This window comes from Barbatula barbatula, assembly GCF_947034865.1.
Source record: "Barbatula barbatula genome assembly, chromosome: 25".
Lineage (NCBI taxonomy): Eukaryota > Metazoa > Chordata > Actinopteri > Cypriniformes > Nemacheilidae > Barbatula > Barbatula barbatula.
In genome coordinates this window covers 12,315,833-12,325,732 of record NC_136788.1, presented here as the reverse complement: position 1 = coordinate 12,325,732, position 9,900 = coordinate 12,315,833, and the positions used below count along the sequence as shown (strand labels likewise).

The 9,900-nt window shown below is 38.3% G+C and overlaps 1 protein-coding gene across 1 annotated transcript in view; it reads left to right on the top strand.

Annotated features, from left to right (window-relative positions):
* The window catches only part of kiaa1549la (KIAA1549-like a), a 36,634-nt gene that overhangs the window by 1,252 nt on the left and 25,482 nt on the right, over window positions 1-9,900 (top strand). The gene's annotated exons all lie outside the window — the stretch shown is intronic.

The window sequence follows — 9,900 nt, the reverse complement described above, 5'->3', positions numbered from 1 at the left end:
GTGAGATGTTTTTTGCTTATTTTGTTGACAACCTGTTGTACACAGGGTCCACCGTGGAACATACTTTGTTCTTCCTAAAACTATATTTTTATGACCGCGTTTTAGAATTAGGAACTTCCAAAAATACGATCGAATTCGAATCAATAACTAATTTGGATTTTCCGAATCATTCCAATTGGCTCTTTGGTTCATTCTCACTCGGCGGATTTATGTTTAAAACGCAATGCGGAATAAAACGGTCCCTTTTATGAATAGGTCATTATCTGAAAAGAGAAGGCTTATGCAAAATACAATATACTTATTGTTTTCATCATAACCTCTTCGGGTGCTTGTTATGTGGCTGACACAATATTTGCGCACTCAAATGCACAGCAACACAGACACGGCAAATCCCCACAAGACCATAACAGCAGATCAGGTAGCCCTACATCACTATACAGCACTTGTGTATGAACAGCATGTGACGTGTGGTCGGGGCATTGCTGCAGTCCCGGTGCTGTGTCCGCTCCTCAGCCATTTTTACCCGTTTCCAGTTCTGGGTGATTTTGCGCACTAGCAAGCGCGCATTGCTGAGGGAATATACATTTTGGCCAAATTCGCATAGTTTCTTAAGGCAGCTGTCAATGTCGCTGCTGTTATTAATGATGTTGAAAGCAAGGAGGTGGAATCTGTTGTTCTTCAGTGCTTTAAATGCAGACATGAATAAGGGTACAGTACATCATCAGCCTATTATAGTGTTTCACTGAGTAGAACATGAATTATTTGCCTTTTTGCTTTGCTTTTGTGTATTAGACTCCCTGCCAACTCGAATGTCAAATAACATTCGTTTTAGGTTTCTTTATATGTTGCCCTTAAACGTGACCAAAAACAGAGTGTTTTTGTGGACCTACAGATGTTTTCCAGAAGTGAATGGGTTATTGTTTCACGCGCCATATACCAAAACAAACCAAAGGCCTATTTCTGTTATTCATGTAGAATTTGATCCCGTTCGTTTCACAGCAATTCGTTTGTAACTTTCGAGTAACTGTATTGTTGGGTTTGGTCTTCTCTGGAAATGATAATGTGTCGTTTCTGCGGTAACATTATGATTTCCCATGCAGCCCAGATGATTGATTTAATGTCGAATCGATGATAGTTGCTATCTGTATTTTAAGTGTATATCTCATCCTAAGTGCACAACTATATGGCACTTTTAATACGCTTGAGTTCTCCAGAGAAGGAAAAGTGCGCTTAGGATTATAAGCAATTGCCCGAAGATTTGAAGTACATTTAATATAAAGTATTTCATTTGTGCAATTTACTCCAGCAAATCAATTCAAGGCAATATGTGCCTCTCAAAACACGGATAACATGAATTCATGTTCTAAAGTAGAATTACATCAGATTAGTTCCATGTCAACATGGAGGTCTGGTGCTTAATACACAGAGGTAAGGATCTGTGCCTTCTCATTCATAAAACCGCCATTGTCCTCGCCCGCTTTGAACCGATTTCGTGGCGAACGGCCAGATACACTTGTGGCTCGCCGAGGATGAGGCATCTTTCCTCAATGCCCCTACAGTGATGCTCCTGCTAGTCAACAGGAGCCTGCTGTGCTATGTTGCCATGGGAACTGATCTCGATTTATTTAACCAGAGTGGAAAGAGTGAGTGTATTAGTGACAGTGATGAACTGCTTCGTTTGATTTTCCAAAGGCCTTTTTGTGGCCCCGGATCCGGATTGACTTGATTCGGTAATTATCTAAACATTCAGACAGGATCTGAGCTTTACTCCACTGTTTTATGAGGATGTTTTGCCACTTGTCACATAGAAAGGTGGTTTTTGACAGAAAGCCAAGCCAAGTTTTAATGGAGTTGACATAAGCTCATCTCTCCCCCGCCCCGTAATGTGTAATTATTGCCGTTAAAGAAAGATATGTTATTGGAGGAGTCTGCGTTGCTCATCCCTTATTGATTTAAACAACGCGGGGCTGTCAGTCTCGCCCTTTAAAACATTCGAAGCATCATTTTGAAAACCCATCTGTTCACCCTCGAGAGGAAAATTGCATTTAAAAAGCGAACACAACAGCAAATCTTTGAATCAAAGCCATGTGTTGTAAAGAGGGAACGTTTATACATCGTTCATACAGCCATTTATAGGATTTTCAGTATAAAAGACAATTAGGATGTGTCTGTAAAATATAGATAACAATAGTGATGAGATTACTACGGGGATTTTGCAATGTTGCATTGTTTTTGTGTCCACACAAAGAAGTGATTAGTGTTCGGTTAACAACGTTCTTCAAAATGTCTTACTTTATATTTTGTAGAAGAAAGAAAGTCAAACAGGTGTAAAAAGATAAGAGGGTGAGTAAATGATGACATTCATTTTTGGGTGAACCATGACTGTCATTTATTTGTAAATAGTCAATTAAGTATTTTAGAAAGCTAAAAATGTGCAATACCTGTTTCATTCTTACATGAGACCTCAACGTTTTCATTATTTACGGATGTCTGACAAAACCGCTGATCTTCATGTGACCGTTTTCACAGCTGACATGTTCTCATTTCCCATAATTCCATGCTTCATTAGAGGAACTGTATGTGTGAAAGTTGATTATGTCTGTTTCGAGACGCTCGCGCACTATTACCAGAAACACACGTTTTTTCCTTTTGGCACACTGTGTGTGTTTGTATAGACTATGTGTATGCAGGGCTTTAGCGAGTGAGGATGCCGTCTCCATAATTAACTTTATTTCATCATATTCCTATGCCATTATAACAAACATATGATAATTATCTTTATCCAGGGTTGGTTTTCAGTTGTAGCCTTTACGTAGCCAATGCTGACTGTTTAAATAACAGAGTGTTTTATCTTGTATATTTTCTGGAATAATCCATTCTGCATGGCAGTTATGAGTCCAATAGCTGTAAGTGTGTCTTTTTGATGGATGCTCTGTACACGACTTTGACAAGCCTTTAGCAAACAGCCCATCTCCAGAGATTAATGATTTCAATCAGATCCCATCTTTTCTGTTTTATGATTTGGCCTGTAGATTAAATATGTTTTTTTTGGTCAGAACGTATGAAATAGTTTCTTGGCATTTTATTGGATGATGATTAGAAAGCAAACTCTGTATCCTGCGTAAGAATTGCATTCTATTCAACTTACACAAGCTTTCATTGTCATACTGGCGGGAAGATAAAGAATCTCTTTTTTGTCAGTTTTGATGTTATTGTTAAAACTCGGATTAATAAACTATAGCTAGACCTGCTGTAGACTAAAGGTTACCGTAAATGCCGCTTCATTCTCAAAATCTCATTATTTAAAGATTGCGTCCAAAACTGGATGTAAAAAAAACGATTCGTCTGTGGTTATTGTACAACGTGATCTGTGGTTGTTATACAACGTTATTGATATGAGGAGTGCAGAGACAACAGGAGATGATGTCTGTAATTGTTGTGAACCAGATTCAATCTGCAATCGTTTGCATATATCAAAAGATCTACCGCTACATTGTCTTTTTTCTTGTAATTTGACGTTAACAATTAAAGTGAATGTGAGGAATTGAATCTGACATATTTATTGCATCATTAAGTTCTGCATTTGTTATACAGCTTTATCATTCACTGCTATATAACAGCTCTTTCTATTCGGACATCTGCTTCAAAACAAGCCATTCATTTTGCACCAAGCTAATACTTAAATCCAACCATCTGATAGCAACCGTCTCCCTAAAACGCTGCCATCATCTTTTGCCAAGACTGACGACGAGCAAATATGTTTCGTTTAATCTTTGTTGGTCGACGGGTGGACGTATTGTTGTATCGTCCGTGCCGTAAAGCACAGAGCTATCTAGTTCCTTCCATTTCGCTGCCTCGCTTTTATCTATTTTGCTAAGAACGCAGGATTGAAGTTGACCCCTGTCAGATTAATACACCATTCAGGGAGACCGTAATGAAATTGTGTGGGAGCGCACACCTGAAAATCTCCTCAGGCTTATGAAACAAGGTTTGTGTCGGGGGGGCTAATCTGGTTTGTGGGAAAGAAGAAGGGGCATTAAAGGGTCAGCAGAGACTCGAGGGGGTGTGGCTTGTGTTGAGATTCATTATTGCGAACGTTGGGAATTTAATTATTGTTTTGCGACGTTCGTAGAGCTTTACTCTCATTGTTTGTGCATTAATTCATACTTCATTGTTATACTTGCGTCATACTGTATACATAGGATATATCCAGAAGAGAAATAAATAATAAATCTAAATTTTCAGAACTTAATTTGGTATCTTTAGTACATTTTGATAACCTGCCTTCATTATAACTATGGTGAGCCTTCAAATGACCTGTAATAAATTAAGTAAATCTAAGATAAAGGAGGTATAAGGTAAAAGGGAGATTGTTACCGTGAAATGTATTGTTACTGTGAAATAAAATGACTCATTCCATTAAATAGATTTTTGGTCATTCCACCCACCTCTGGTTCGGTCTGATTTGAAGCTAGACTTGCTCAGCTGTGCTCATTTCTGCGTATGGTATCTGTTTCTCTGTTGGCCTGATCAAAAGCGGTGTCCTCATTTTACTCATTCGTCGAGTGGTTAACACAAGTCTTGTTATTGTAGCGTCGTTCTAGTAACATAGTGAAAACATTCCATTGTACGTTCTGGAAAAAATTCCACGTTACTTAGACGTTCGCATAATCCGGTGGAATCGTAAAAGTAATTAAATCAGTATGACAGGTTTATCGTGTTGATGTAATTGAGATTCTGGTTATACACCTCATTTTATTTAATAGCAAGTGTTTCCTTCCTCCCTTAAAATACAAGCGCTCAGCTTCATATTCACACCTTGAATTGGAACATGGCAGGGTGCTCATTAGAAAACCAGAGCTTTCTGAAAAAGTGGCTTTCGCTGGACTTCATGCGTAATGAGCGTGTGTTCTTGTCAAACCTTGACCGTCACCAACAACATCCAGCTTTACCCTAAAAATCCCTTAGGGAATTGATGGTGTGTTTAAAGAATTGGATTTATATTTGGATGATGTTATGTGGCCATGTCATGTTTACTACGCTTGAGCGCTAAAGCCCCCTGCGTTTGGTTTGTGTGCGAAACGCATATTTTGAGGATGTAGCGCTGCGCCGTTCCCTGGAGATGGAAAAGATACAGAACAGATTCAGTGTGGAATCTTGTGATGTGTTACAGCAAAAAAGCATGTCATTGATTTACTGTCCACCTAAACTTTTGTTGCCAAGTATGCTGTTATTTAAATAGCGTACCGCCGGTGTTCGGTTACCAACATTTTTGTAGATATCTTAAGGAGGGTAAGTAAATTATGACAGAATTTTCATTTTTGGGTGAAATGTCCCTTGACGTCTTCATTGTTCTTTCAAGATAAAATTATTTCAATGTCACTTACAAAATAGTTTCTTTAGCCAATTAAATGCCAACGCAAATGGCACAAGTAGAAAATAAGCCTGAATAAAATGCAATTCACCCTTTGTGAGTTACCTCCGAGAGGGTGTGAAAGTAAGCGCACGGGTCGGAAAGAAACGTCAGGTGCACATTCACTATTAATGGGGTTTGCAATACCCCGCCCGCCTGAGGCTCTCCAGTCAAGTGCATTAAAGGTTTCAAACACAAACTCCTGAGTATTCCAACGTGTCCTGGAAGAGAATACGGGAGTAAGAAATTTCCCCACTCTTTGTAAAAATGTATATCTCTTCTAGTCAATTCCGGAGCTGGAACTAACTAGATCTGACAGTTGCTTAATGCGGTGAGAGGCAAGGAAAGTAAAACAAACACGCAAAGGCATCAGTTCAGTAATTCACCGCAGCCTGCGGGTTTGCGCAGAAGGCTGAGGAGACGCATGCAGTTAAGACGATGGATGGAAAGGTAGCAATGAGAGGTGTTTCGCATTAGCTGTGTCGGCTTGTTGAGAGCTCGGCGTCTGATGGCTAATTTCATTTCGAGTCAGAGTAAACACAGCGTAGATCACTGCAGGCTCATCTCATTTTGTTTCTAAAATTCATAAATATCATGTTATATTTTGAAATGATGTTGTCAACTGCATTTTAAAGTCTTTATCAGCCCCTTTTTTTCAACCCTAGCTAGAGTTTGATTGAGTGGTCTTATACTGTTTGATCTGAATCGGCTGGGACTGCATGACCTACAGAGAGCCCTGCAAGGAAGTCACATGAGCCCTTTCAGCCAATCAGGCGCTGCTCGGCGATGCTTACGCAGATGTGTGATGATGTTTGCCTCATCAGTTAGAGAGTCTGGATGGGTACAGGCTGTTATTTTAATCAGATCTGTGTTTGTATCTTGGTCAATAATTCATGGCATCATCCGCTCAGCTGATCTGAGCTGCAGCTTTTATGATTACAGCAGCTCAATGGCTCAATCTTCAGGATTGTTATTTTTAAACATGAGATAAATGGACTTGAAAATGTCTGACTTACAAAGCAAAATGATGATCGTGTATTTAGTTGTTTATGGAAGAACCATGAGATCTTATGATACACTGAATTTATACTCTAACATATTGTTTTGTATGATGTTGTATTGTATTTTAAAGCAATACTTCATTTTAAATTTACTTATGTTGTTCTTCAGTTATTTAGAAACGTGCTTTTGTTCCTGTGGAACAGAGACAGTGTTTTTTTATGGACAACATATTTGTTCCTAATTCATTCAATCCTAACCATTGTTTTACATTAAAGTGATAGGTTGTCATCGTTTACTCACCCTCTTGTCATTTCAAACCTGTATGCCTTAAAACATGCTGCTAAGTTCAATATATTGACGTAGTATCAACTGAAACAGGAACTTTTGGTGGCTATTTAATAGCCAATAGTGTTAAGTCTATCTCACAGCCTAAGGAAACGCGAGTGCAGCTGATGTCATAAAAACAGTTGCTGTTTATTGGCCAAAGTATATAAATACTTATAAATATGCTTAGAGGGAATAGTTCACCTTCAAAATGAAAATTATGTCATTATTTACATACCCTCTTGTCAATGGGGACCAACGTTTTTTGGTTACCAACATTTTCCAGAATATATTCCTTTTGTGTTTTGCAGAAGAAAGAAAATCACACAGGTTTAAAATGACAACAGGGTGAGTAAATGACGACAGAAGGTGAACTATTCCTTTAAGTCTAATATACTTAGTAAGAGATTAATAGCTCAACCCCCCAAAAATTGTATTATTTTGTAATCCTTGTGTCATTCAAAACCTGTATGACTTTCTTTCTACTACCAAACACAAAAGAAAATATTTTGAAGAACGTTTGTAACCGAAAATCATTGCCCCCCCATTGACTTCCATTGTATGGACATAAAATCCGTGAGACATTTCTCAAAATATCTTCTTTTGTGTTCCACAGAAGAATAGGTCACATACATATTTCAAAGTTCACGAGGATAAATAACAGAATTTGTATTTTTGGATAAACTTTCCCTATATTTACCATTGCATGGCCAATGCAATGGTAAATAATTTACCATTTTTAAAACAGTTGTGCATGTGATGTCTCCATTAGTCTTTTTTGTTGGGCTGAACCTGAAAGTAAAATACCATCAATTTAATTTCCGGCCATGTCATGTTGCTTTTAAGACACAGGACTTGGGTGCTTACCAACACTTAAATTATTTATCCATAAAGATGGGCTCTGCAGCGTTCTCAGCAGGTGTGCCTGCGTACATCGGCTCTTAAAACAAAGGTAGCCATCAGCTGAAGGATAAACGTTAATGCAGCTGAAATCTGCCAGCCACTGCTGCTACCGCAACATCCCGCCAGGATCTCTTGGTTCCTTTCCTCCACAATTTATCCCCTGCCTCATCCAAAAACAGGCCTGGTGTTAGCATGTGTGGGATGTGTGCGTCCACCATGGCTCTAATTTTCTTGCTCACAGCATTTCTAAAATACACTTGTGGATGTGGGTTGTTGCTTAGTTAAAGGAAGGCTCTTAGGTGTTGTTGTTACACCGGCTGTTCATATATTATGATGAAGCTTCTTCCTCTTAGGAGAAAAGGAACTGATGTACTATGTTTTTCTAGTTTCATCTAAAGGGCACTGCAAGGCTATCTGTTCCCTAATGTCCCTGTTTGTACGGTCTCGGGTGTCCGAACGACATGAGAATTTCCAGGAGTAGAAGTGGAATATAAACAAGAATACCCAGACCGATGGCGTTGCATTGTCTCAATAAAGTTTGGTCATTCTTAGCCCGGCTCTGCTGGAAGCAATTCTTTGAAATTGGAGTCAATAGTTTCTTTTTTGTTAATGTTGTTGTTGGCAGCTTGTGGTTGTTTTGCTATCCACAGGGCACTATTATATTGGTTCAATATAATTGCACAAGATTTTCAGCCATACTGTAGTAACACAACATTATTGCTGTAATATACACATTTTTAGCTTGTACATTTATAGATTCTTTTCAGTTAAGAATCTGCTTTTTTAAGGATCATATTCTTGTTTTTAAGAATATTCGTACTTTTCCAGATTGTAGAATATAAAACTCACCAATTAAAGAAAAAAAGTTAAATGTTATATTTAAGTGTCATTTGCCTTGAATTTGCAGAATATGGGCATTTTAGTAGCCAGTTTCTTTAGGTCTGTTGTTGAAAATGTTTTTCACAAATCAAATTCAATTCAATTTTATTTATATAGCGCTTTTCACAATTTGCATTGTTCCAAAGCAGCTGTACAGGGGAAAAACGAAAAACCCAAGAAAGGGTAAAACACACTACATGGTGTTTTATATAATCCAATTATTCTAGTAAATAATATCTAATGTCAGCATCTCCTGGTGGTTTATTTAGCATATTTTGCATTAAGTGAATGCTTGGCTGAAAAGATGCGTCTTTAATCTAGATTTAAATTGGGCAAGTGTGTCTGATCCTCGAATAATATCAGGAAGGCTATTCCAGAGTTTAGGTGTTACGTATGAGAAAGCTCGACCCACTTTGGTGGATTTAGTTATTCTAGGTGTTATCAAAAGTCCTGAGTTTTGAGATCTTAGAGAGCGTGATGGGTTGCAGTGTGATAGAAGCTCTGTTAGGTAGGTAGGGGCTAAACCCTTTAAGGCTTTATAAGTGATTAAAAGAACTTTAAAGTCAATACGATACTTAATGGGTAGCCAGTGAAGGGTTGATAAAATTGGGGTTATGTGATCGTATTTTCTGGACCTGGTTAGGACTCTGGCAGCTGCGTTCTGAACTAACTGTAGTTTGTTTATTGATGATGCAGGACAACCACTAAGTAGCGCATTACAGTAGTCAAGTCTTGAGGTCATAAATGCATGAATAAGCTTCTCCGCGTCAGCAACACACAGAATATTTCGTAACTTGGCAACATTTCTTAGGTGGAAAAAGGCTGTTTTTGTGACATTTGAGATGTGATTTCGAAATGGCAGGTTGCTGTCTAACATAACGCCTAGATATTTTACTGTATTTGTTGGAGTAACAGTACATCCTTCAACTTGCAGTTTATAATCAGAAATATTTGGTTTGCGTGTCTTTGGTCCGATAAGTAATATTTCTGTTTTATTAGAATTTAAAAGAAGGAAATTACAGGTCATCCAATGTTGTATATCTTCAATGCACTCTGCCAATTTGCACAGCTGGGAATCATCTGGTCTTGATGAGATATATAGCTGAGTATGATCTGCATAGCAATGGAAGCTAATTCCATGTTTTTAAATAATGTTTCCGAGGGGAAGTATGTATATGGAGAACAGCACGGGTCCCAGAACCGATCCCTGAGGTAATCCATAATTTATTTGCGTTAGATTTGATGATTCCCCATTTAAATGGACAAATTGATGTCTGTCTGACAAGTAAGATCTAAACCACTGTAGTGCCTGTCCCTCAATACCGGTATAATTGTGAAAGCGATCTAGAAGTATGTTATGTGAGATGTGACCTTTATCT